General features: G+C 42.7%; 1 long non-coding RNA gene across 1 annotated transcript; it reads right to left on the bottom strand.

The window, feature by feature from the left end:
- Positions 1–482: 482 nt before the first annotated feature.
- On the bottom strand, positions 483–1,501 carry LOC116406423. The gene is made up of 2 exons (XR_004219436.1): positions 1,469–1,501; positions 483–679 (listed from the first exon to the last, which is right to left on the bottom strand). It is a non-coding gene; the product is annotated as an uncharacterized LOC116406423 (long non-coding RNA).
- Between the last annotated feature and the right edge of the window lie 5,804 nt (positions 1,502–7,305).

Here is a 7,305-nt window from a genome sequence, read left to right as displayed (position 1 = left end):
GAAGCTTTCATCCCACTTGTGAACAATGACCGAAAAAAACCTTACTTCATCCCACATCGTCACTGTCTTTAGCTCTCTCGCAAATGCTCTCTGGCGACGTTCCCCCCTCTCTCGCAAATACTCTTCACGACTTTTCCTCTCTCTCTCAAAATTAAGCTCTTCGCCCACCGTTTGAAGGAACTCACCAAATTTGCAAGTAATTGAAGAATTTGTGGTCCATGAGATCGATTAAGTCCATTTATGAGTTAGTTTGATTAGATTATGTCACATATACATGTATTACAATTAAGGGACACTTGCGAAAATGGCAAAATAAGTTATAATAATTAAGTCCATAGAACACATACTTTATTATTTGAGAAAGTGACAAAAACAAAGACCAACTGTAACGACCCAACTTTTCTAGGTAAGTCGAGGTCGTTAATTTTTGACAAAAGACTTTGGTTGATACAAAATGAAATGTAAGCCAATTGAAAAACAACTTTAAGTCAGGCCTGATTTTCAAATATTCCAAAAACTTAAAAAAAGTACTATTTACAAATAAAAGTTTGTAAGCTAAGTTTCAATACAACGTCTTAAACCTAAAAAAAACAATAAGCGGAAGCAAAATAACACATTTCCTATGGCAATCACACTTCCTTCCTGCCCCTCGCCGGTTTGCCGCCTTTATTACCTTTGCCTGAAAATTAAACATAAGAAGGGTGAGTATAAAAATACCCAGTAAGAGACCCTCTACTGGTCCCGTCAGGGGAAAAATAAATTGTTAACATTCTATTGGGACACCCTGTACAGTCGCAGTCTTGTGATCCCGTAGGATGCACATTTCAGTCTAACGCCCGAGGGACGTACATTTCAGTGTAGTGTTCTGCAGAAACACATATCAGTCTAATGCTCCCGAAGGTGCAGAATAATTGGTGATCCCGTGGGACACCTACAAGGCACACATCCCAATAAAAGCTAACAATTTTTCCCCTCAATCCATTCGTACCATCTTTCAGTTACTTCAAAATATAAAGTTCTTTCACTCAACGTTCTAACAGTCAACTTATCTCACTTTAGCCCAATGTCTGTCAGTAACATACTAATACGTCAGTCAATCAAACTATATAGTCATAACGCCTCTCAGTTCACCAGCACACAGTCATACTTTAGTATAACGTACACCCAGTCTAAACGACAATCACAAGTTCACATCCGCATCTCATACAAACACAATCTACAATTGTCGTCCTGTCTACATCCACACACATATATATATATTCCAAGACAATCACAATATGCATTCAACATCAAGTCTACTTCAATCCATGTGTATATATAGATTTTCAGTCATCCACAGTATACATTCAACACCGAACCTACATCCATACATATATATATATTGTCTCAATCCATTTACTCAATCAGAGGTGACTAACATTACAATTCAAAAGCATAGGTGAGTCCAGTAGAAAATAAAATCCTTTACCTCACTTTTATGCAAGTTCTTCAATCTATTAAATCCAATGGTTAAAAATCGGCCGATTTTTCGTATGGTAAAGCCTTGGCCATTTTTTGACCGTTTTTGGCGCAACCGTTGTGCACCCCGAACGAGCCCCACCTAGGGCCTAGGCTTTTTTTCTGTGTCATACAGGGTGCAATATAGATGTGTTTCCACACCTATCCGCGGGCTTTCATCGGTCTAAATAGGTTGCACAAGATCAAAGAAACACACCTAAACCATTGGAAGAAAAGTATTGCGACGAAAATAAAAACTGAGTCTGGGCAAGTCCGGGCGGTTTTTAGGGGAAAATACTTTAACATTACTCAAAGTGAGGCCGCCTAGTAGTTATCTGTGAATTTTTGGGACGTTTTTCACATGGTTAAAAATCGGCCGATTTTTCGTATGGTAAAGCCTTGGCCATTTTTGGACCGTTTTTGGCGCAACCGTTGTGCACCCCGAACGAGCCCCACCCGACCCCTAGGCCCTGGGCTTTTTTTCTGTTTCATACAGGGTGCAATATAGATGGGTTTCCACACCTATCCGCGGGCTATCATCGGTCTAAATAGGTTGCACAAGATAAAAGAAACACACCTAAACCATTGGAAGAAAAGTATTGGGACGAAAATAAAAACAGAGTCTGGGCATCTCCGAGCGGTTTTTGTGGGAAAAGACTTTAATATTACTCAAAGTGAGGCCGCCTAGTAGTTATCTGTGAATTTTCGGGACGTTTTTCACATGGTTAAAAATCGGCCCATTTTTCGTATGGTAAAGCCTTGGCCATTTATGGACCGTTTTTGGCGCAACCGTTGTGCACCCCGAACGAGCCCCACCTAGGGCCTGGGCTTTTTTTCTGTGTCATACAGGGTGTAATATAGATGGGTTTCCACACCTATCCGCGGGCTATCATCGATCTAAATAGGTTGCACAAGATCAAAGAAACACACCTAAACCATTGGAAGAAAAGTATTGGGACGAAAATAAAAACTGAGTATAGGCATCTCCGAGCGGTTTTGTGGGAAAAGACTTTAATATTACTCAAAGTGAGGCCGCGTAGTAGTTATCTGTGAATTTTCGGGACGTTTTTCACATGGTTAAAAATCGGCCGATTTTTCGTACTGTAAAGCCTTGGCCATTTTTGGACCGTTTTTGGCGCAACCGTTGTGCACCCCGAACGAGCCCCACCTAGGCCCTGGGCTTTTTTTTCTGTGTCATACAGGGTGCAATATAGATGGGTTTCCACACCTATCCGCGGGCTATCATCGGTCTAAATAGGTTGCACAAGATCAAAGAAACACACCTAAACCATTGGAAGAGAATTGTTGGGACGAAAATAAAAACTGAGTCTGGGCATCTCCGAGCGGTTTTTGTGGGAAAAGACTTTAATATTACTCAAAGTGAGGCCGCCTAGTAGTTATCTATGAATTTTCGGGACGTTTTTCACATAGTTAAAAATCGGCCGATTTTTCGTATGGTAAAGCCTTGGCAATTCTTGGACCGTTTTTGGCACAACCGTTGTGCACCCCGAACGAGCCCCACCCGACCCCTAGCCCCTGGGCTTTTTTTCTATGTCATACAGGGTGCAATATAGATGGGTTTCCACACCTATCCGCGGGCTTTCATCGGTCTAAATAGTTTGCACAAGATCAAAGAAACACACCTAGACCATTGGAAGAAAAGTATTGGGACGAAAATAAAAACTGAGTCTGGGCAAGTCCGAGCGGTTTTTAGGGGAAAATACTTTAATATTACTCAAAGTGAGGCCGCCTAGTAGTTATCTGTGAATTTTCGGGACGTTTTTCACATGGTTAAAAATCGGCCGATTTTTCGTATGGTAAAGCCTTGGCCGTTTTTGGACCGTTTTTGGCGCAACCGTTGTGCACCCCGAATGAGACCCACCTAAGACCTGGGCTTTTTTTCTGTGTCATACAGGGTGCAATATAAATGGGTTTCCACACCTATCCGCGGGCTATCGTCGGTCTAAATAGGTTGCACAAGATCAAAGAAAAACACCTAAACCATTGGAAGAGAAGTATTGGGACGAAAATAAAATCTGAGTCTGGGCATCTCGGAGCGGTTTTTTGGTGGGAAAAAACTTTAATATTACTCAAAGTGAGGGCGCCTAGTAGTTATATGTGAATTTTCGGGACGTTTTTCCCATGGTTAAAAATCGGCCCGATTTTTCGTATGGTAAAGCCTTGGCGCATTTATGGACCGTTTTTGTCGCAACCGTTGTGCACCCGAACGAGCCCCACCTAGGGCCTGGGCTTTTTTCTGTGTCATACAGAGTGCAATACAGATGGGTTTCCACACCTATCCGTGGGCTATCGTCGGTCTAAATAGGTTGCACAAGATCAAACAAACACACCTAAACCATTGGAAGAGAAGTATTGGAACGAAAATAAAATCTGAGTCTGGGCATCTCGGAGCGGTTTTTTTGTGGGAAAAAACTTTAATATTACTCAAAGTGAGGGCGCCTAGTAGTTATCTGTGAATTTTCGGGACGTTTTTCCCATGGTTAAAAATCGGCCGATTTTTCGTATGGTAAAGCCTTGGCCATTTATGGACCGTTTTTGTCGCAACCGTTGTGCACCCCGAACGAGCCCCACCTAGGGCCTGGGCTTTTTTTCTGTGTCATACAGAGTGCAATACAGATGGGTTTCCACACCTATCCGTGGGCTATCGTCGGTCTAAATAGGTTGCACAAGATCAAAGAAACACACCTAAACCATTGGAAGAGAATTATTGGGACGAAAATAAAAACTGAGTCTGGGCATCTCCGAGCGGTATTTGTGGGAAAAAACTTTAATATTACTCAAAGTGAGGCCGCCTAGTAGTTATCTGTGAATGTTCGGGACGTTTTTCCCATGGTTAAAAATCTGCCGATTTTTCGTATGGTAAATCCTTGGCCATTTTTGGACCGTTTTTGGCGCAACCGTTGTGCACCCCGAACGAGCCCCACCTAGGGCCTGATCTTTTTTTCTGTGTCATACAGGGTGCAATATAGATGGGTTTCCACACCTATCCGTGGGCTATCGTCGGTCTAAATAGGTTGCACAAGATCAAAGAAACACACCTAAACCATTGGAAGAGAAGTATTGGGACGAAAATAAAATATGAGTCTGGGCATCTCGGAGCGGTTTTTGTGGGAAAAAACTTTAATATTACTCAAAGTGAGGGCGCCTAGTAGTTATCTGTGAATTTTCGGGACGTTTTTCCTATGGTTAAAAATCGGCCGATTTTTCGTATGGTAAAGCCTTGGCCATTTATGGACCGTTTTTGTCGCAACCGTTGTGCACCCCGAACGAGCCCCACCTAGGGCCTGGGCTTTTTTTTTGTGTCATACAGAGTGCAATACATATGGGTTTCCACACCTATCCGTGGGCTATCGTCGGTCTAAATAGGTTGCACAAGATCAAAGAAACACACCTAAACCATTGGAAGAGAATTATTAGGACGAAAATAAAAACTGAGTCTGAGCATCTTCGAGCGGTATTTGTGGGAAAAAACTTTAATATTACTCAAAGTGAGGCCGCCTAGTAGTTATCTGTGGATTTTCGGGACGTTTTTCCCATGGTTAAAAATCGGTCGATTTTTCGTATGGTAAATCCTTGGCCATTTTTGGACCGTTTTTGGCGCAACCGTTGTGCACCCCGAACGAGCCCACCTAGGGCCTGGGCTTTTTTTCTGTGTCATACAGGGTGCAATATAGATGGGTTTCCACACCTATCCGTGGGCTATCGTCGGTCTAAATAGGTTGCACAAGATCAAAGAAACACACCTAAACCATTGGAAGAGAAGTATTGGGACGAAAATAAAAACTGAGTCTGGGCATCTCCGAGCGGTTTTTGTGGGAAAAAACTTTAATATTACTCAAAGTGAGGCCGCCTAGTAGTTATCTGTGAATTTTCGGGACGTTTTTCACATGGTTAAAAATCGGCCCATTTTTCGTATGGTAAAGCCTTGGCCATTTTGGACCGTTTTTGGCGCAACCGTTGTGCACCCCGAACGAGCCCCACCCGACCCCTAGGCCCTGGGCTTTTTTTCTGTGTCATACAGGGTGCAATATAGATGGGTTTCCACACCTATCCGCGGGCTATCATCGGTCTAAATAGGTTGCACAAGATCAAAGAAACACACCTAAACCATTGGAAGAGAAGTATTGGGACGAAAATAAAATCTGAGTCTGGGCTTCTCGGAGCGGTTTTTGTGGGAAAACACTTTAATATTACTCAAAGTGAGGGCGCCTAGTAGTTATCTGTGAATGTTTGGGACGTTTTTCACATGGTTAAAAATCGGCCGATTTTTTGTATGGTAAAGCCTTGGCCATTTTTGGACCGTTTTTGGCGCAACCGTTGTGCACCCCGAACGAGCCCCACCTAGGGCCTGGGCTTTTTTTCTGTGTCATACAGGGTGCAATATAGATGGGTTTCCACACCTATCCGCGGGCTATCATCGGTCTAAATAGGTTGCACAAGATAAAAGAAACACACCTAAACCATTGGAAGAGAAGTATTGGGACGAAAAGAAAATCTGAGTCTGGGCATCTCGGAGCGGTTTTTGTGGAAAAAAACTTTAATATTATTCAAAGTGAGGCCGCCTAGTAGTTATCTGTGAATGTTCGGGACGTTTTTCACATGGTTAAAAATCGACCGATTTTCCGTATGGTAAAGCCTTGGCCATTTCTGGACCGTTTTTGGCGCAACCGTTGTGCACCCCGAACGACCCCCACCTAAGACCTGGGCTTTTTTTCTGTGTCATACAGTGTGCAATATAGATGGGTTTCCACACCTATCCGCGGGCTATCATCGGTCTAAATAGGTTGCACAAGATCAAAGAAACACAGAGTGTGAGGCCACCTAGTAGTTACCTGTGAATTTTCGGGATTTTTTCACATGGTTAAAAATCAGCCGATTTTTCGTAGGCTAAAGCATTGGCCATTTTTGGACCGTTTTTGGCGCAACCGTTGTGCACCAGAAACGAGCCCCACTCGACCCCTAGGCCCTAGGCTTTTTTTCTGTGTCATACAGGGTGCAATATAGATGGGTTTCCACACTTATCCGCTGACTATCATCGGTGTAAATAGGTTCCACAAGATCAAAGAAACACAACTAAACCAATGGAAGAAAAGTATTGAGAGAAAAATAAAAACTTAGTCTGGGGCATCTCCAAGCGTATTTCTTCGAAAAAACTTTAATATTACTCAAAGTGAGGCCACCTAGTAGTTATCTTGTAATTTTTGGGACTTTTTACGCATTGTTAACAATCGGCCAATTTTTCGTAGGCTAAAGTATTGGCCATTTTTAGACTGTTTTTTGCACTACCTTTGAGCACCACGAACGAGCCCCACCCGACCCTTAGGCCCTGGGCTTCTTTTTTGTGTCATACAGGGTGTAATTTAGATGGGTTTCCACACTTATCCGCCGACTATCATCGGTCTAAAGAGGTTCCACAAGATCAAAGAAACACAACTAAACCATTGGAAGAAAAGTATTGGGAGAAAAATAAAAACTGAGTTCGGGGCATCTCCGAGCGGTTTTTATTGGAAAAAACTTTAATATTACTCAAAATGAGGCCACCTTGTAGTTATCTGTGAATTTTCGGGACTTTTTTCGCATGGTGGAGAATCGGCCGATTTTTCGTAGGCTAAAACATTGTCCATTTTTTGACCTTTTTTGGCGCTACCGTTGTGCACCACGAACGAGCCCCACCTGATCCCTAGGACCGTGGACATTTTTCTATGTCATACATACTGCAATGTAGATGGATTACCACACTTATCTGCCTACTATCATCGGTTTAACTAGGTTCCACAAAATGCAAGA

This window comes from Cucumis sativus, chromosome 1 (genome assembly GCF_000004075.3).
Source record: "Cucumis sativus cultivar 9930 chromosome 1, Cucumber_9930_V3, whole genome shotgun sequence".
NCBI classification, from domain to species: domain Eukaryota; kingdom Viridiplantae; phylum Streptophyta; class Magnoliopsida; order Cucurbitales; family Cucurbitaceae; genus Cucumis; species Cucumis sativus.
This window is presented reverse-complemented; position numbering and strand designations above follow the sequence as displayed.